Source organism: Poeciliopsis prolifica, unplaced genomic scaffold, assembly GCF_027474105.1.
Source record: "Poeciliopsis prolifica strain line A6 unplaced genomic scaffold, Auburn_PproV2 SCAFFOLD119, whole genome shotgun sequence".
NCBI lineage: Eukaryota > Metazoa > Chordata > Actinopteri > Cyprinodontiformes > Poeciliidae > Poeciliopsis > Poeciliopsis prolifica.
This window is the reverse complement of record NW_026562494.1, coordinates 457,842-478,529: the sequence shown is the minus strand read 5'-3', so window position 1 is coordinate 478,529 and position 20,688 is coordinate 457,842. Positions and strand designations below refer to the sequence as shown.

At 46.5% G+C, this 20,688-nt stretch overlaps 1 pseudogene; it reads right to left on the bottom strand.

Moving 5' to 3' along the window:
- Positions 1-860: 860 nt before the first annotated feature.
- LOC129354821 (target of Nesh-SH3-like) lies at positions 861-16,083 on the bottom strand (annotated as a pseudogene).
- Positions 16,084-20,688: the final 4,605 nt, after the last annotated feature.

The window sequence follows — 20,688 nt, the reverse complement described above, 5'->3', positions numbered from 1 at the left end:
AATCACCAACAACACATTGTGACTTTCTTCCAAAGGTGTCTCCTGTGTTTAACTGAGCCATGATTTATAAGAACAGCTCTGAGCATGAGTCAGGCTGCAGCTGAGAGCGGCAGCCATCTTGAACGGTCCAGTCCAGCAGGACTGGAATACAGCATTTAGAAAAATGACCTGCATCTGTTACTGAACACCAAATGAAAGCCTCCAGGTTCCTCCATGTTGAGCAGGGCAGCTGTTTAAAAATGGATCTGGATCGTTTCAAACAAGAAGCTCTGACAGAACGAACCGGCTGATCAGTTACAGAGCAACTTACAACCTTTCAGATTCAGGTGTTACAAGACATGATGGAGAAAACCTCTTAGCTAGCAGCTAGCTGAGCTACACCACTGCAGCATTAGCTTATTGCTATTGAACGATAACAATAAAACCTTTCAGCTAGCAGTCAGCTAAGTGGCATTAGCTACATGGCTGCAACATTAACTTCCTGTGATTGAACAACAAACACATAATTCCTTAGCTTGCAGCTAGCTAAGCGGCTACACGGCTAGCTAAAGCCTTTCCGTCCTGTTAGCATGGTAGGAAGTGGAGGTCTGCCTGACCAGTGAGAGTTAAATCTGCTAATCTGTGTAGAAACAACACTCTGTCTATATAAAGTCTTATACATATATTTGTCCTGTGCAAAATGCAAGCGTAGAAGATTTTCCCCCCAACATCTGAACGACACATTCAATGTGTAGCTGTTGTGCTTTAAGCCTATTTTAAAGAAGCAGAGCTGCATGATGACTGGTTTAGAGAATAGCTGCATCCACATCATGCACCAGTAGATCAGTAAAGTTACCAGGAAGTCTATGTATGTAACATGTATCAGAAATGGCTTCAACAGGATGACCTTTGAACCGGTGACCTGATTGCTTACAGTTAACTGGTTGTACTGGTGAGCTGCCAGTCGACATGGTGAATGTTGTGGTGGTTTGTGCTGAGGCTCCGCCCACCCTGTGACCTCCTGCCTGTCGCGACTCATGAAGAAATGAAACCAAAGACTTTTGGATAAATAACATCTCACAAGTGATGAAAATAGTAATCCAGGGAGCCAGCTTCCAAAGATTGAACACAAAATAAAATATTTCTATCATGAGTTTGTTCCTGCTCTAATCGCTGTAGCGTTGGTGCTTGATAAATAGTAAAGAGAAGACATGTCTGCTATAGTTGTACAAATGCTCTCTCCTTACAGTTCCCTGATGAGGAAGTCCGGTACATGTTTTTACAGCACTGGGCCCAGCTCAGGGTCCGGCTGGGTCAGCCCCCCCAGCTGAGGTCAAAATGTCCCTTCCTGCTGAGGATCCGAGTCCGTCTACCACTTCCCAGGGATCGGCGTTCCACATTCATACCAGGAGACGTAGTTGATGTGGGAATGTCCTCCTATCTGTCCAAAGTGGACGGGCTCCTGGCGCAGAGCCCTGAAGAAACCTGGAGCAGGAGGAAAACACTCAGTTACAAACAGAACCGAGCTCCCAAGTTCTGTCCACCGATTAAATGCAATCAGATTAATCACTATGACAGAAATCTACTCCAGTACAGAAGCTGCAGCAAACCAGTTCAGGGGACGAACTGTAACAAGTTCAACTTGTTACATGGTGACCAGTTTGACAGCTCGGAGTGGAACCTTCCCGCTGTCTGCTTACCTCAAACCGTTTGAAGACGCCGCGACAGAACCACCAAAGCAAACGTTCTGCAGAACCTCACATTCACCTCAGTCTCATCTAATCTGTGTGAGAGTTTCCATGTTTACCGTTTCTGGAGGGGAGCTGGTCCGCTCTGAGCTGCCTGCCGGTCCGTCCGTCCAGAAAAGAATCCACAAACTGGCAGTGATCCTCTCCAAAGCCGCTCTGATCTCCAATGTGGTAGAATTTACCTTCAGCATGAAAGGAGACGGTCAGAACCAGAAGGACTTCACAGGTCCGGTCCAACCCGCTCCGTACCACTCACCGTTCAGCGAGTCGCTCAGATAGATCTTGTACCTGAGCGAGTTGCACAGCTGGACGCCTACAAACTTGCGGTACCAGGTTCTCTTCACGTACTGCTTGCCGTGGCAGTCGGAGTACGAGTCGGTCTTGAACGGGAACTGAGTCCAAATGGCGTCTTTTCCTGCACAGAAAACGGGTCAGGCTGCCGCATCCAGCTGGGAAGTTCAGACAGAACCGAAGCCGGATTACCTGAGACGTTCTCGCTCACACGTGGATCCGCTGCAGAAACAAAGACTCAGATTAACTCAGATTAACTCAGATCTACGTCTGGAGGACTTGATCATCAGAGCCAAACCCTCAACAGAACCGGCTCGGAGTCTGGAGACGCGACACTGAGGGGTTGAGTTCTTCTACTGATAGATGAACGTGTCTCACCACCAGGTTCTGACCCGGGATGACATATCTGAGCTGCAGCGAAGCGGGACCAATCAGAAAGTTCCTTCATGGCCCATTTGATAGATGATATATCTGAGCGGCTCCAGTTGTCCAGATTAATCATGAATATAAACTTTATTTCTGGAGGAAACAGCCTGGAGGCCGGAGCGGTTCTGGTTCTGGTTCTGACTCTGATGATGAGGAGGATCCGTACCGGACTCCGTGTTGAAGGACACCGGCTCACTCAGAGGACCTTCTCCCAACTCGTTCTTCGGCTTCACCTTGAACTCGTAACTATGGCAATCAGAGAAACAGTTCGGATCCGGTCAGAACCGTTTGAACGTTTTTACAGGACAGAAAATAAACGTCCAGTCGTCCAAACCCAAACTGACCCACAGCGGAACAAACGCTTCACTGAGCAGAAACTGAAGTTCATACAAAACACACATTTGAAATGTTTTTGTTCTTCCTTTCAGGTTTTTATGATTGTAAAACAAACCAAAGGCTTCATGACAAACACCAGCTGCTTGTGGAATTAACTTCATGTTTTTGGTGTCTGGAAAATGAGCCGTTTCCAAATCCTCTGGACTAGTCCGTTACCTAGCAACCCAGCCTGATCTCCAGTGTTTGGTCAGCTGTACAATGGCTGCTGGAAAAAAACAAAGTTTTGTTTCTGCATTCTTGTTGTGCATGAGGCTCCACTTCTGCTTTTCAAAGACGTATGGTTGTGTAAGTGTTCATCTGATTGCAGCCATTTTCACATCTGACTGTAAACGTTTAGCTGGGGGCGAGGCCAGCAGCTGCTCTTTGGATTTAAAGGGACAGAGTCTCTAAAATGACTCAAACTGATCAGACTGAAATCTCTAAGAAATATTTTTGTAAAAAATGTAATGAATAGGTTTTGTATAGGCCATCCACTTTAACTCTCATTCTCTCAGTGATTCAGCTGCATTAACGGTGAACCCAGGATCACGCCGTAGAACCATCCATCAGGATTCATGACGCCTGGCCTGCAGCAGAGCTCAAACCGAGCGGGCGCTGCGGCCTGTTTGCTCAGCTGCAGTCTGGAACCTTCATGGCTCGGCTGCAGATCAATCTCCCTCCAGGAGACGCTGGACCTCTGCAACCTGCTGGGGAATGAGGCTGCAGAGGAGGAGGTGGAGTACCTGCTCTCAGGATTCAGGTTCTCCACTGCAGTGTGGGTCTGGTTGGTGGTCAGGATGGAAACCCGTTCTCCATCAGGTCCCTTCGCAGTGGAGATCACCTCGTACTCTGCAGAGAGACGGCGCAGCATTGATTCTTCAGCTGTGACGGTTCCTGACAGACGCGCCGCCCTCTCTCTGCCGGCCTACCGGTGGTGTGGTTGTCTGGTTTCTCCCAGTCCAGGATGATGAAGGACGGACATCCCTCCACCGTCACCACAGTGAGGTTGGCGGGTGGGCTGGTCGGAGGAGACGTCACGTTCACCTCACCCGCTTCGTCTTCAGGGAAGTAGTTGAGGGAGGAGGTGATGGAGCAAGGCTCATCCGGCTTCTTCCCGGTTTGGTAAACCACATGAGGCGCTGTGGGCGGGAACCGTTCAGTTAACGCAACAGGAAGTAAAACACTTGTTCTGTTTAATCTAGTAATCAAGAAGTGCTGTTTGTTGCTGCTTGTTGCTGCTTACCCACATAACGTTTCTTGCCCATTGCATCAACATCAGAGGTTGGCTGAGACTGGAAAAGGTCTGAATCCTCCCAACTCTCCTGCCGAGTCACTGAAACAGAAAAGTGGTGACATGAGACGACAGACGTAAAGGTGAACTATTCTGCTTCCTTCAACAGCTTATTAAATGTTTTTGGCCTACTCAAAACATGGTCATTACGTTTTTGCATTGAGTTCTGATCAGTTCTGACCATTTTAAAATTCCAATGAGCTGCTGCTGGCCACGCCCCCAACTCAACATTCACACTTTCACATAAAAAATGGCTGCAACAGATGAACAATTATACAACTGGGCAGGTTTGAAAAGCAGAAGTGGAGCCTCCTGAACAGCCAATCAGAATGCAGCAGGTGGTTTCTGGACAGATAGTCAATAACAGAACTCTTGTCATTTCCAGCAGCCATTGTACAGCAGTGAAACCAGCTGACCAAACATGCCAGAACTCAGCCTGGGTTGCTAGGTAACAGCCAGAACTCAGCCTGGGTTGCTAGGTAACAGCCAGAACTCAGCCTGGGTTGCTAGGTAACAGCCAGAACTCAGCCTGGGTTGCTAGGTAACAGCCAGAACTCAGCCTGGGTTGCTAGGTGACGGGTAATTCCAGATGTGGCTAATTTTTCAAACACCAACAATCATGAACTTATTGACAAAAACCCTCTGGGTTCGTTAAGCGCTTTAGAAGCAGTAGAGACAAATTGGAAGTTTAAATGTGAATTTTGGATGTTTCTCCTTTTGGAATCGCAGCTGCATCCAGAACCCACCAGCTTCCAGAACCCACCAGCTTCCAGAACCCACCAGCTTCCTGATCCCACCAGCTTCCTGAACCCACCAGCTTCCTGAACCCACCAGCTTCCTGAACCCACCAGCTTCCAGAACCCACCAGCTTCCTGAACCCACCAGCTTCCAGAACCCACCAGCTTCCAGAACCCACCAGCTTCCAGAACCCACCAGCTTCCTGAACCCACCAGCTTCCTGATCCCACCAGCTTCCTGATCCCACCAGCTTCCTGAACCCACCAGCTTCCTGAACCACCAGCTTCCAGAACCCACCAGCTTCCAGAACCCACCAGCTTCCTGAACCCACCAGCTTCCTGAACCCACCAGCTTCCTGAACCCACCAGCTTCCTGATCCCACCAGCTTCCTGATCCCACCAGCTTCCTGAACCCACCAGCTTCCTGAACCCACCAGCTTCCTGAACCCACCAGCTTCCTGAACCCACCAGCTTCCTGAACCCACCAGCTTCCTGAACCCACCAGCTTCCTGAACCCACCAGCTTCCTGAACCCACCAGCTTCCTGAACCCACCAGCTTCCTGAACCCACCAGCTTCCTGAACCCACCAGCTTCCTGAACCCACCAGCTTCCAGAACCCACCAGCTTCCTGAACCCACCAGCTTCCTGTTCCCCTCCAAGCCTCCGCCGTGTTTCTGGAGACTCACCTGCTGTCGGCGCGGCAGTCGTGGTGGTTTGTCTTCGCTCCTGTTTGGTCGGTTTGGTCGTCACTGCTGGGACTTTGTACTTGGGGATTTCTGGGTTTCCGTTCTTCTCAGGGCGGTTCACCTTGTCTGAAGGAAAGAACATTTTGAAGGTTTCTGTCTCTCAACATGGCGGTGAAACCAGCAGCCATGGAGCTGAAGCTTTTACCCGTCTCTCCAGGTTTTCTCACATCATTTGGCCGGATGTTCAGAGTTGTCCGAAACGGAGATCCTGAAACAAGAAGCAGGATCCAGAAAGTCAGAACTGGAACAGTTCTGACTTTCTGAAAATACCAGAGACATAAAGCAGCTTTTTTCTATTTGATGGAAACCATTGGTCCAATAAGATCAAGATCATGTGCTTGGTATGTTTTTGAAGTGGTGCAGGGCAGAAATGTTCTGTAAATGAGCTTCATGCTTGTGGGAACAGTCTTCATAAAGCAGCGTTAAGCTGCAGCAGAGACGCGGATCTGTTTTCCAGCCAGGTGTTTTCTGACCTCCTGGGGAAACGAGCTGAACCAAAGCAGAGCTCTGCTCTGACTCCCAGCGCCAAACGAACCTGAAAACATGAACCAGCCTCAGGACTTGATGTTTGTGATGGAGGCGTCCAGAACCTGCAGCCAATTACACCCCCACCCAAACCCCTCTGTTGAAGGAGAAGCCAAAATTCCACAATCAGGGAATTGAGCCACTTCCAGAGCAAAATGGCATGAATGCAAAACCAGCAACATGAAAGACGGCGGAGTCCCGCAACATTGTAGCTCGTAACCTGAAACAATGCAGAGGCATTCCTCTCAATCAGGCTGTGTAAATATGAAGGCTGCGCAGCACCACCAATATTTGCTGTTTGCTTAAATTGTTTTGGTTTCTAAGAACTGCAGAGCTTTCCAGCTCAACTCCTGTTATTCTTGGACAGAAACTCCTGCCTGTTAAAGCTGGAACCAAAACATGCACAGAGAGAGGTTTATACTGGATGGTCCTGATGGAAACTCTGCAGTAATTACAGTGCGTTTTCCATTGTTTCACACACAAACGGCCTGATTTATAAATTGTTGTTTCCACATTTCTGTGGAAAGTGATCGATGCTCGCCATGCATCACATCAGCAGCGACATGTCCGCCGCCCAGCGCGCAGGAAGCATCAAGACATCAGCAGCAGGCTGAGCAGCACCAGGTCACCACAGGCCAGATGCAGCAGTTTCAATGTCTGCGGGGAGGAAAAGTGCAAAGCCCTGCAGAGTGAAGTTCTTAAAAATAAGCCAACTATCAGGGACGATCAGACTTTCCAAGAAGAAACTATTTTCCACAAGATGTGCCAAAGTCTTTGGCCGGAGCGTTGAAGCTGGCGGCGCGTCTTTCCCTCTTGATCCCAGCAACCATGCGATGCTGGTGCTGGTGCGGTGCTGGTGCAGCGCGGCGCGGCGGAGCGGCTGAAGCACGCAGCAGCGTTACAGCGCAGACAGGCGGGGTCATGCTGTTACCAACCATAAAGCCGGTCGTCAACCACGACACCCGAGCGACCGAACCCGACAGGAACATCAGATTTGTTGTCCTCCGTCAGCGAGTTGTTGACTGCAGCAGGAGAGGAGGACAACTGAAACATGGCTCTGATTGGACGGTCATTCTGTCAGCGCTCTGTTTACATCTGAGTTCCTTCAATGATCAATGGTTTTTATGCAAAAAGAAAAGAGTTAAACCGACACCAAGCTGTCTCTGGACCCTCAGCACAGTGAACTGATGGAACCTTTTCAAATAATCAAGCATCAGATTCATCTTGATTATTTGAAGGACATTCTGCCAGAAACATGGATGAAGACCAGCAGAAGCTTGACTGGAAGCTGAAAACATGAGACAACAAACATGGATGGACAGATCAATGGATGGAAGGATGATGGATGACAGGATGAGGAGATGGACACAAACATATTAATGGATGTGGACGAAAACAGCAACATGAGCCGCAGTGGAGATGGAGATGCTGCAAAGCGAGTGAAGGGTTAATGATGACACGCAGAAGACGAACAAGGACTGTTTACCCAGTCGAGCTCTGGGCCATAAGGCCAGTTTGGGCTGGGAAATGCCCCGGTGTGGCTGTCCGTTTGCTGTGGGAGAGAGCCGAGCGTCAGGAGGGGACAGAACCAGGAGCCGTCAGAAGAACAACCAACCAGAGTCTTTAGAGGAACTCAAACTGCTCCACTGGCCTGCAGCTGAGGGCCTGCAGCTGAGGCCCTCCAGCTGAGGGCCTCCATCAGCCTGCAGCTGAGGGCCTCCAGCTGAGGGCCTCCATCAGCCTGCAGCTGAGGGCCTCCAGCTGAGGGCCTCCATCAGCCTCCAGCTGAGGGCCGCAGCTGAGGGCCTGCAGCTGAGGGCCTGCACCAGCAGCTACAGAGCAGCAGAGTTTAGATGAGAACCTGAAGCTCAGACCTCAGGGTCTCATTCAGGTTTTCTGCTCTGCTCTGAGTTTCACTCCGGCAGTTTGGAAAAGACGCTCAGACATTTGCTTCATGTGAGCCGGGATGAAACCTGGAGCTGATCACGGTTCATGTCTGGTACCAGAACCACTGGCCTCTGTTGGACCTACAAGACTAGTTTGGTTGTTCAACTGAGAGGTCAGCAGCCAATCACAGATCATCAGGAAGTAAAAGAGATTGTCAGACAGGAAGTGTTTCAGAAATCCCTGAGTAACCGGATCAGAGCCGACGCTACAGACTGTGATGGTTGGTGGTTCAAAATGTTCTGAAAATATTGGAAGCTGCCAGAAAAATCTAAAAAATGTGTGGTTGGCATTAATAGTTCTGATCAGCTGCAACAATCACTGCAGGCGCCATGAAGGACGGGAGGATCAGACACATTGTTTTCTAACGTTGTTTTTTAGATTCTACTTGTTGATCTCTCATTTGTTGTGGATCATAAATGTATAGCAGATGGATATGATCAGCTCAGACACCGATCAATATTTCCTCCATGCAGACTTGTTGATCGAATTGAATTCACATGTCAATGTTTCACTTTACATTTCTATACATGCTAGGCTACGTGACAGTGTGGCGCTGTCTCCATTGTTACCATAATTCAATGCTTGTTGCATCTTAAATCGTATTATAAAGAATATGATCTTCTTATCTGGCATACAGCGTTTGCTGAGGGTTTTACAATCACCATAACTTTGATCATTAAAAGTTATCAAATAAAACCGTGTGACCTGATGACCACTTTGAAGTAAAGTGGTCATCAGGCTAACGACAGTTTGACGCCTATCATGGGGACGGAGCGTTGGGTTTGGACCTGTGTGTCTTTGCAGTGGAGTCAGAGAACGTAAAGTGAAAATAAAGGTTCAGTGGAAGATTACCCCCAAGGATCAAAGAGGTCGGGGACGAGTTACTGGATCTAGAGGAAGAGTGGCGCTGTGTGAGGCGGTAAGAAAACGGGTCAAGATGGCTCCTCAAGATCAGTGGGGAAGCTTCTGGGCTGGAGGGCAGCACAGGAAGTGACGGCACAGGAAGTGACGGCACAGGAAGTGACGGCCTCCCGTTTCTGCTGCTGCCTGGACCTAGAAGATGAAGAACAGTCGCAGAGTCGGGTTACAGGTTGACGAGATCCTGCGACTGAAAACAGAGAGCTAGCAGCAGCCCTGAGCGACGGACCAACAGCTGGAGCTGCAGCGGATGAAGGGTGGGGTGAGGATGATGATGAAGGGTCTTTAGCTACAACAATCTTGGATCCAGTCAGTGAAGCTGCTGCTGTGATCAGCAGCCATGACTGAGAGATTGAGCGCTACATGCTGGATGGGATGGAGGTGAAGGAGCAAACCTGAGGACAAAACAATCCACCAGAAGCCTGACAGGAAGAGCAGACAGACGGACAGAGCGAGGCCGGCTCTGAGCGGACAGGAAGTGAGGTTACCCCAGGTGCTGAGCTTGGCCCGTCATTGGCCAGGGCGAGTCGGAGCAGCGAGGAGCCGTCCTGAGGCCTGACAGCAGCTGTGAGGATAGAAAAGGTTGAAAACTGCAACAACATGTCTCACTGGAAGAGACGCGTCCGACCTGTCAAAGTAAAACCACAGTGACCAGAGGTCATTCTGGAACAGAAAGGAGGATGAAGTTGAACCAGGAGGATGTTAACAGCAGAAAGGTGAAGGTGGAAATTACCGGCAGGATTAGGAAGCTTCTCAGGGGCCCTGCTGGGGGCCCTGGTGGTCTGAAGCTCGCCGCCTTGGGAGGGGAAGTTAGAGACAGTGATGTTGGCAGGAGGGCGGCGGTGGGCAGCAGTTTGGGGAGGGCAGTGGTCCGCCGCTCCGCAGGATGGGTTCGGTTGGTTATCAGACTGTTTCCTTTTTCTGGGACAGAGAGGAGAGACGCTGTGATCCTCCGACCAACAACAGAAATTAAACTCTGAGGACTGAGACCTTCTGCTTCAAACAAAACTTCCTCCAGGATTAATTGTCCTGCAGATACTTTTGGCCGATTGGCTCAAAGTGAAGTGGAGATGTTTTGGTCTCAGTTATTTGTTCCCAGAAAGTTGAAAAGAACCTGGACTGAAGTGAGCAGAACGACTCGTGTCGTCTTTCTGCAGAGAGAAAGACCAACAACGTCTGCGTCTGAACGGCATGCAGTCTGAGTGAAGGGAAATGTAGAGCAATAAGACGATTAAAGGAGGTAAAACCTGAAACAAACCCAGTGATCAGCTAAACCACTGACCCTGAGGAACTCCTTAGAAAAAGGAGCCAACATCTGGTCTAGTTCATACCTGAGAACCATCATGAAGGCTCTCTGGTATTTAGAAAACTTTAAAAACTCACCTTGCTAACAAACACTAGACTCTGCAGATATGCAGATGATTATCAGGTTTTTCTATTTTCATTGATTCTTACATGAACAGATTTTGTGTTTCTGTGCAAAATGGCAGAAAAAGCAGAAGGTGAAGATGAAGAGTCAGTGAAAGGTCAAAGGTGGCTGATGGATCGGGGTCACATGATTGTGGATGACCGCAGCGTGGGCGGGGCCAAGTCCACTTCCTCTTACCAGTGACATCACCACCAAGACCTTCTGACTGGGGCGAGCATGCAGCCAATCAGGACAGGCCCCGCCCCTTTCAGGCGCTGAAGCTGCATGAATGGATGAAGCTGATGGTTAAAGAAAGAAAAGCATCTCCATGGTTACCAGGTGAGCCGTGAGCGGGTTTGGGCCGGGCGGAGCCGGGCACAGGGGCCGTTTCCTGTCGGCTCTCTGGGGCCTCTGTGGAAACAGGAAGCTGTCTTTACAGAGGAAGAGGAGAGGAAAAGAACCGGACCGGACCGGAGAGGAGAGGAGAGGAGCAGCTGCAGTTCAGGTTTACAGACTTTACAGATTGGATCAGTTTTGGATCGGTCCACCATCACTGCAGCGCTTCACTGGACCAGTGAGAGTCTGACGCCCCGAAAGAAAAGAAAGTTGAAGGAGGAGATAATCACCGAAGACGGAGCGCGACGACCCGGAGTCCACTGGCTTAACGACCCGAACGCTGGAACTGTTGTGAAGAACTGCAAATAAGTCAACAGTCTTTACTGATCTTCAGTTATAAAGCAACATCCTGGTCAGTTTGTCTGGTTTGTGGTTAAACTTTACCTGGAGCAGGAGGGAACAGGTGTTGAGGTTTCTGCAACACAAACCAAAGAACAAACAAAACTTCATCTCTCTGAACTGAAAGGCTGTGTGTGTCATCATGCAGCATTTATTAATGCTGCATTTATTTGCCAACCCACTGACATCCAGCAGCCATTACGTACCATCGGATTTTGCCAGAGGTTTCCGCGGCTTGTACGGTTTCTGACTGTTTTTATCTGCAGATTAAGAAACAACAATTTCTCAGAACATCGGGGATTTAAGCAGAAGTGTCTCCTGATTGGTGGAGGAGGTTCTGCTTACTGGCCGTGTTGGTGCTGTGGATGACTGGTTTGCTCCACAGGCCGCTGCGGTCGTCCTTGTTGGAGCGAACCCCGAACTCGTACTGCGTGTCGGGCTTCAGGTGGTCGATGACGGTGTCACTGGTGGGACAGGTCTGGTAGATCCACTTCCTGTTCCTCTCCTGTACCGGATGGTGTAGAACCTGGACCAGGACAGGACACATTGTCACACTGCCAGGTGGATGTTGGGTTTAGAGCTCAGATCGTTCTAACTAATGGATGCGAGTCGATGCTTCACATCGTCTTTGTCATTCTGAAGTGATGCTGCAAGACAGTTTGAAAGATTTAATACTAAAGATATTTAGTTGTGATATTCCTGTCACCTGTGAGAAGAATCCAAAAAAGGTTTAAATGCTGATAAAATGAACCAGACGGTAGAAGAAATTCAAACGATGGAAAAGATGAAGCAGTTCTGCATGGAGGCCCGGCAGAACAGCGACTAAGAATCCAGAACAATGTTGGATTGTTTGGTTTGGATTTCTGCTCTCATCTGCTCACATGTGTTTCATGTGAATGACTGGTGGATTCTAACAGGTTGTTCTGGTTATAAAGATGCTTTCAACGTCACCAGACCTTCTAGAACAATATCTGTTGAAGTTAAACTCCTTCCAGTTCCACCGGGTTCCTAACAGCAACATGTTGGTTCTACTGGGTCGATCAGAAACAATCTGCTTCACCAGAAGGATCCAGTGAAGCGTCTGTAAGGAACCGACGCTGCGGCTGGAGGTCTGGCTCTCGTCAGTTTCACTGACTGCCGTCCTGAAGGTGTCGGGTTAACAACACGTTAATAACCAAGAAGCTTGCAGCCGTGTGGTTTCCTGGCGTCTGCAGCCGTCATGACCTCAGCATGGAAACAAGCATGTTGTTCATCCTCCACTTTCTCCTGGGCTTTGGGAGCGAGGCAGCAGCCAAGCTGAAGAGCTGACGTTAGCTTTAATAAGAGCAGCAGAGGACTGAGGGTCAAGATTTCCACAGGTTCCTCCAACTCCTCTGACAGGGAAGGAAAAATGTGAGCTGCAGGCGGCGAGAGACGATCAGTCGGCACAACAGATGCATCATCCTGACTGGACAGACATGAGACTGTCCCACTGTTGGACACAGGATGGTTACGGATCCTCACCCGTCCTCCAGACACTCGCTCATGATGTTCTTCTCATACGGCGTCTTCAGGTGGTTCCCCCAGGACAGCAGCACCGCCGTGGGGCTGATGGAGCCGATCACCAGGTGGAGCGGCTTCTCCAGGTTCACCTTGCCTGAACAGAGACATCAGTGAGACTGCAGGAGGCTCTGCAGACCGGGCCAGGGCCGGGCCGGGCCGGGCCGGGCCGGGCCAGAACCCTACCTGTGCAGCGCTTCTTCATGTCGTTGACAGGGATTGGCTGGACGGCCACCAGGTACTTTGGTTCAGCATCTGAAACAACACGGCGGCAGAGCTGAGCGTTTGGTGACAGATGATGTCAGACATGGAAACAGAAACATTTCTGATTGTTTCCAGCAGCAGAAATGTTCCTTCGGACCAAATTACACTAAACACTCAGGTTCTGCTGATCTGGTTCCAGACACCGGATCTGATCATAACCTGGAGCATCATGAAGACTCTTAACAAGTCAACCACCTGAAGATGAGTCAGTTCACAGCGTGTTGCATCTGGAGTTTTCTCCAGCCTGTTGGGAACATGAACAGGTCCAGTGATGATGTCATGGCGGCGTGACGCTGAGCAGACGCACACATGGCAGCCATTACAGACGAAGAGAAATTTCTCTGCAGGAACAAAACATCCAGAGATTCTTCCAGAACAAAATGCTGCGGCGCTTTACTTTCTGTCTGAAACCGGAAGGAAATGAATGAAACTGTTTCAATATCTCAAACTTTACGGTGTGTTGGAAACGTTGTGGAGGAATCGTCCTCCGTTCGTCTGCTTTGGTTTTCAACACAACAGCAGCAGTTCAGCCGGCTCTGATGTGGCAGGAAACCCAGAAACCTCAACATGCGGCGCTGCAGAGCTGATGATGAGCTGCAGCCACTGGGAGGCTGGAAGGAGGCCACAGCGCCACCAAGAGGCAGAACGCTCCACCGCATGACCAGTTCATTCACCAGCCACAACCTTCTCCATCATGGAGTCAAATGGAGGCGACAGATAGCGTCACGCTAACAAAACATCATGTGACACATGAAACGTTTGGACGTCCCCAGTTAAGAATTATGACGGATTATTAGGGGCCGATTTACAGAGAATGAAATTCATACATTGCAGAAAACCAAACATTTTAGATTAATGTCAGAAATTTTCTAGAAAAAACAAAGACATTTTCTGAGCTGAAAAAGTTGAAAATTTGCAATAGAAAACTTGGAAATTTAAGATTAATCTCTGAATTTTTCTAGAGATTTCTTCTGTTCAAGCTCAGAAAATTTTAATTGGTTTCTTCAAAATTATGTTTTTTCTTGAAATTTTCAGAGATTATTCAAAATTCAACATTTCTGAGTTGACTTTTGGAGAACACAAATTTACATGTTTTTGGCAAAAATGTATTTTTCTATCTCCAACACTATCATATAGATATGGCCTAGTTAAAGTCCTACATTTAGCTGTGTACCATCAGCAGCACTAAACAGAGATGTTTTACAAACTGACTGAATACAAATGCAGGTTTTTGGTTGTGAACATAAAACAGAACATCTCAGGTTTATTCTCTGGAGCTGACCCGACCCAGAACCCAATCCGGCCCGGTTCTTACCCAGCTCGGTCTCGTACAGCTGTCCGTTCTCCGGCAGCTGGATGAACTGCTTGGAGAAGACGCTCCTGCCGTATCCCAGGATGTATCCCTCCAGCTTCACGTCCGGACCGGGCCGGACGAACTTCATGACGATGGTCGCCGGTGGCGTTGATCCGGACCTTCATGTTCTGACGGCGAACTGAGGGGAACCAAACCGGAGGCGTGAGCAGAACCGACCCGAAAACAAACATCCAGGCAAACTGTGCCAAACTGTACAGAGTTTGTAGCTCAGAATTATGACTTCTTGTTCCTGAATTCAGAGGTTTTTCTATAAATTGATATTTTCTTGAATGTCTGTTTTTTTTTGTTTTTCTACTTAAATTACAGCAAAAAATCTGAGAAGAAAAAAAAATTTCTTCTGAAATGTCTAAATTTATCTGGATATGTTTTGTTAATTGTTAAAGCAGGGGATGCATTTTTTTCTTCCTCTCAACTTTCCACATTAGGACAGAATCTGGTGGTAAATGAACTTTGTGTTGTTCTGTTGTTTGATCCAGAACAGAATCGGGTCACAGTTCAGTTTTTTTAGTTTTCCAGTAAACATGAAGCTGTTTCTGAGCCGTTAGGAACATCTGGAGCAGCAGATCCTGATGTTCCTGTTTATGTAGCAGCAGCAGAAACTAAACTGCAGCGTTTAGAGGATCCTCGTTAAATCTGCTGCAGCGTTTTGAGACCAGAACAAATAAAATGTTCCATCTGCTGGAGGTCCAGGATTTCTGCACATAAATATATGAATACTTCCAGTCACTGTCAATCATCATGCTGCTCAGGTCAGATAATTTAACATCGCCTTTAAACTTTGGAGTTTCTGTCTTTAGATTTCAAAGAGCAAAGTTTTGCTTAATTCTTGATTTTCAATGCATTTCAATGGGGCAAAAAGAGTTGAATAATTTAAGAGTATAAATAGTTTTAATACCAAAATACCAGTTTGAAAAACCAAAGTATCAGAAATAGGTGCAATGTAATTTAGATATAATAAAACTGAATAATGAAGGAAAATGTAACAATATGTTAAGGTTTAAATAAAAACAACTCTCCTGAAAAGCCTGCAGCGCCCCCTATGGTTCAACTAAAACAGTCCACAGCTTGTCCAGCGCGCCCTCTGCAGGCCAAGCCAGGCAGCGCTTTGCAAAACAGCAAAAAGTCCAACAATAAGAAAATATCAGACCAAATGGAGGCAACATGGAGTCAATTTAAAGAATAAAAACTACAGTTAGCGCCCCCTGCTGGGTGGTTTAAAATATTCCCCTGCATCTGGACCGGGGTCCTGCAGAGCCGAACCTCTGGGTCCTGCAGAGCCGAACCTTCGGGTCTGATCAGAAACCAGAACATCGTCTGCATGCAGACAACCAAGCCCAGCGGGTCGGGCTGCTAACCGGGCCCCAGCAGAACCTGGACTAACATCGTTTGGACCAAAACCAGAACCAGAACCTGCTGACTCAGCTGATTCCATTAAAATTCTGCTGCATTTTATTCTGAAAATCTGGATCAGAACCAGTCAGCTTTAAACTGAAAAGATAAAAACTTTTATTCTGTTCTGTAGTTTCCCTGACCTTTGACCTTTGTGTCTGCTCTCTGTCTGTTCTGGTTCTGTCCGATCAGGTCAGATATTTGGACTTGCCTCGGGTCCTTTGGGCCGGGCTGCCGCTCAGCAGAACCGTCCCTCCGATCAGCAGCAGCAGCAGGACTCTGAGCAGGAGAGCCACCATGACCTCTGACCTCTTGCAGGTGATGATGAGGAGGATGAGGAAGGAGCGAGCTGGAGCTGGACAACTTCACTAAGCCTCTCAGAGAGTCTTAGGACTTGTTCAGCAGTGAGTCGCTGCCGTCCAGCGGCTCCATGTATAGGCTGGAAAAGGGGGCGGAGCCTCCGCTCGCTCGCCCTCCCTCCCTCCCTCTCCCTCTCTCTCTCTGCTCCTCCTCTTGCAGAACCGAGCCGTTCTGGTTCTGTTTCCATCAGCTGCTGCAGATCTGAGGTCCAGACCCAGTCCTGTTCTTCCTGTTTTAATCCTTCATTAAATCTGATTCTGATGTTTCATTTATGTTAACAGTTTATGTTTCATATTCAGGAAAATGTTTTTAATCCATCAGTAAATTATTTATGAATCTGTTTGCATTGAATCCTCTCCTGGTTTTTAACCCGATGTTTGTTTTTCTTCTTGTTTTTACATTTTAATCTTTATTTCGTCTCTAATCAAATGTTTTCTGTTTGTTTCTTCATTTTGTTCTGATTTTTGTTTCATGATTTGATCTGATCTCTTTGTGTTTCTCTGCTTGTTTTCCTCCATTTTAATCTTTGTATTTTTCATTTCTCTTCCTGTTTTGGATCTCTGATCCTTTGCGTCATTCTTTTCTTGTTCTGCAGGATTTTTAAAGTTATTTTTGGAATGATTTATAACTGTTTTTGCTCTGACTTTATGGTTGTTCTGCGTATTTATGATGCTGTTTTTCATCTATCAGTAAATCATTTACGCATATTTCAGTTGAAAACTTTCCTGTTTTGTATTTTTACACATTTTCTGAGTTTTTTTCGCTGAAGGTTTTGTATTTCTGAGTCTGTATGTATTTATATATTGGATGGATCTGGTTCTGGTTGTGTTTCATCGTTCTGGATCCTTTTGAACTTTATTTAAATGTTTTCAGATTATTTTGTCTCTTTTCCAGCCGGTTTGTTTTCTCGTCCTTTATGTATATTTGCGTTTGTTCTGAATCACTTTTCATATTTTCATATTTTGAGTTTTTTAAGTTTATTTTTCATGTTTCTTTGACAGTTTTACTAATTTGATGTTTAAACTTTTCTCTTGTTTGAAGTTCTATGTAAATGTTTTAGTTGCTCTGACTGGTTGCATAACTTTCTGCTTGTTTTGCAAGTTTTGGATCTTAAATTCTTCTTCATATTTTCTTCTGGTTGTTTTCCACTTTTTCATCTTTATTTAAATGTCTTGCATATTTTTTTGTTTTTTTCCAGCCGTTGTGTTTTTTATTTGTTTCTCTGTTTGCTCTGAATCCTCCTGTGGTTTTTCTTTTTGAGCTTTGAGGAAATTTTGCATATTTCTTTGGCAGTTTTGCACATTTTTTTGGTTTTATAAAAATTTCTCTCCAGGTTTTTGTAAATTTTTTGCATAAATTATTAATCTGCAGTTGTTTTCCCTCTTTTTGCATTTTTTCCAATTACTTTTTTTTATCCACCAAAGATGCATTTAATATTTTGTTTGCACTGAGTCTCTCATGGTTTCCTTTTTACAGTTTATGAACATTTAGCGTCCCCTTATGGATATTTTTCATATTTTGAGGATGTTTTTAATGAATCAGTAAATATTTTCAGATATTTTTATATCATTTTTCTTCTTTCTTGGCTTGTATTTCATCATTTTCTCCTGTTTCCTGATCTGAACTCAGTTGCTTCACCATAAAAATATCTTTTCCATCATAAATGCTGGTTATGAGTCGCGGCCCCCGGGTCTTTGGACCCCTGACCCCTGACCCTGCAGCCTTCAGGGCCACTGATTAACTCCCACCTGGAGGAAGGAGTGCTGTGAGTATTCAGTGAATTTAGCGTCTCATTATGACCCCATGCTGCAGCTGAATCCTGAGATCCAGGCTTGGCAGCGGCGGCAGCAGCTGGATGTTCCCGGGCGGAACCGTGAGGTTTGGACCAGCAGGAATGAGAGGAATGAGATCGCCTCGCTTCGGGGTGTTAATGATTTCACACAAAAAGGCCACAAATAAAAGCAGAGCATGCTGGGAACATCACAACACGTGCCGCCTAGGAACAGCCAGGAATGCTGACATGTTTCCTCCAGGCTGGAGAAACCACGATGATGAGGAGGAGGAGGAAGAGCAGTCAGAACTTGGCTCAGGGTTCTGGGTTTGTGGACGCAACACGTGCCGTCACATGCGACAGGAAGGAGGCGAGGCGGAGGCGAGCAGCGAAATGCCAAACAGCAGCTGAAGCAGAACCGGGACTCATGTTTGAGCAGCAGAAGAAGTTTGGAAACGATGACGGACGAGAAGAACGGAGGGAAAACGACGAGAAATACCGATGGGAAAAAGCCCAAACGAACCAGAAACGGATCAGGTTTACCTCTGGTAGAGGCGCCACCTGTGGCCAGGAACAGTACTGCACCATAAACTGACATTTTTATACATTCTTGAATTATTGTGTATTTTATGTGTATAGTTTCATTAACTAATGCTCACTGAGTTAATAATTATTTTTTAATTTAACTGCAACATCTTAAATTTAATGTTTCGAGAAACTATGAAAAAAATAATAAAACTCCCGATTTGATAGTAATGGAGGCTTTTGGTTGTGGTTTGATAAATACTGACAGTCAGGATTCTGGTGTGGATTCAGAAGCTGGATGAAGACCAAATCACATATTTGCTAGAAACCCAACCAGGGGTGTACTTTCTTTTTATCGTCACTATAAATCATGGCACGTTTGATTGGAAAGTCGCTGAAGCCGGATCTGATTGGGGGCTCGTCCGGGACGTTGAACTTCATTCTAGCCCAATTAATTCATTTAATATCTGATCACTTCTACATTAAATCCCTGAAATTCATAGTTTTCCCAATATTATTAACTTTACTCATAGATTTGTGTTACTTTATTTTATGGTATCACGTTATCAAATATATTTATTTCTATTCTGATTTAAGTGAACCTGCTAGATAAATGTTCATTCATGAACAGGTGATTAGTCTGATGATTAAGGTTCTTGTTTTTCTAGCTACAGCAGAAACAGCTGCAGATGGCCAACATGCTGCTCTGCCTCTCGTTTCCAGGTCAACATTAATAAATTTGTTGTTGCCTGAAAGCGGTGCAGCGCTTCAAACACTAACATCAACCAGGCAGGAGGCTCCGACTAATTAAACTCTGTTTCTCTGCACAAACCCACAGCCTGAAGCCCAAATTCCCACTGAACCGAGCCAATCCAGATAATGATGTTCGCAATGCTGCCAATGTTTTTCTGCAACCAATTACCAGCCCCTCCGAAACAAAACATTTCATTAAGAGAAGTAATCAGAACCAGCCTTATTGATGCTAATTACTGCTTTAAACCTTAATGTCCTTCAGGTCCAGCAGGATTTCACTGAAACTCCAACATGATGTGTTTTTATCCAGAACAACGGGTCCAGACAGAACCAGAACAAATCATCATCACAGTTTGATCCATATAAACACTGAGGTTTAATCAAAACCAGTTTCTCTGTTGCTTTGTTCACAATGTTGCGCTGTTGAAAAAATCTTTGTTCCTTCAGATTCAGGCTTTTACTGTGGAGGATTTAGTCTTTTATTTCAAAAAATCTCAGGGTTTAAACAGGAGTGTATGTGTTTGAAAACTATCTTAATGTTTTCTGTTATAGTTTCAGCATAAAGAAGTGGACTGAGGTCTTTTAATTTGAAGGAAGAAAACTTAAAAACATGATTAATTTCCTTAAAAATGGTTTTGGGTTCAAGAAGCGTGTTAGTTTTATTCTGAAAGGTTCATGTTTACACTTTATTCTTTAAGTTTAAAGTGAAACATTTTCACAGACTTTCTTCAACATCTGAAGTTTGTAAGTAGGGAACAACTGAGATTTATGCAGTGAGTTTTATTTTGAAGGCCATAAATATCTCAGAGACTTTTATTGTGAAGGGTTGTCCATTCTGTCAGTGATATTTCCAGCTGCAGATGTGAAAGTTTAGCTTTGAGACTCAGATCTTTCTATTTTCCATCAGAGCTAACATCCTGTGATGCCAAGGGTTTCTGTTTCTGACCAATCAGCCGCCGGTCCAAGCCTGGACCCAGACTCCAGAACCGGGCTCAGACTGAAGAAGCCAGTGTTCTTACATAAGCCTCTTCCTTCCAGAGGAGAGCAGAACAACGTTGCCTTTGTGTGAAAACGGCTTCAACAGGCTGCGGTTCTCCGGAGCTGCTCACTTCGACTGGTACCGGTCCGTCTGGTACCGTCCGTCTGGTACCGGTCCGTCTGGTACCGTCCGTCTGGTACCGGTCCGTCAAAGCGACCAGAACCCAGCGCAATCATTGACAGAACGGCTTCAGCATGCTCTGGTTACCTAGCAACCCCACAGGAGCTCCGCCGTTACCTAGCAACCACACAGGAGCTCCGCCCGTTACCTAGCAACCCCACAGGAGCTCCGCCCGTTACCTAGCAACCCCACAGGAGCTCCGTCCGTTACCTAGCAACCCACAGGAGCTCCGCTGATTTGAGTTGAGGAAACGATGGGAAATGTTTTCTCTTGGTAGAGTTCTCCTCACTACATTTTAATTTTTGCACAAACTGAAGAGACTGCTTGATGTCATTTGGAGGTAAATGGATAAAACTGCTTTGATTTGATTGATAAAATAATGTTTAAACTCTCAATTTATCTTGAAGGTTCCACTGGAGTCTTGAGGG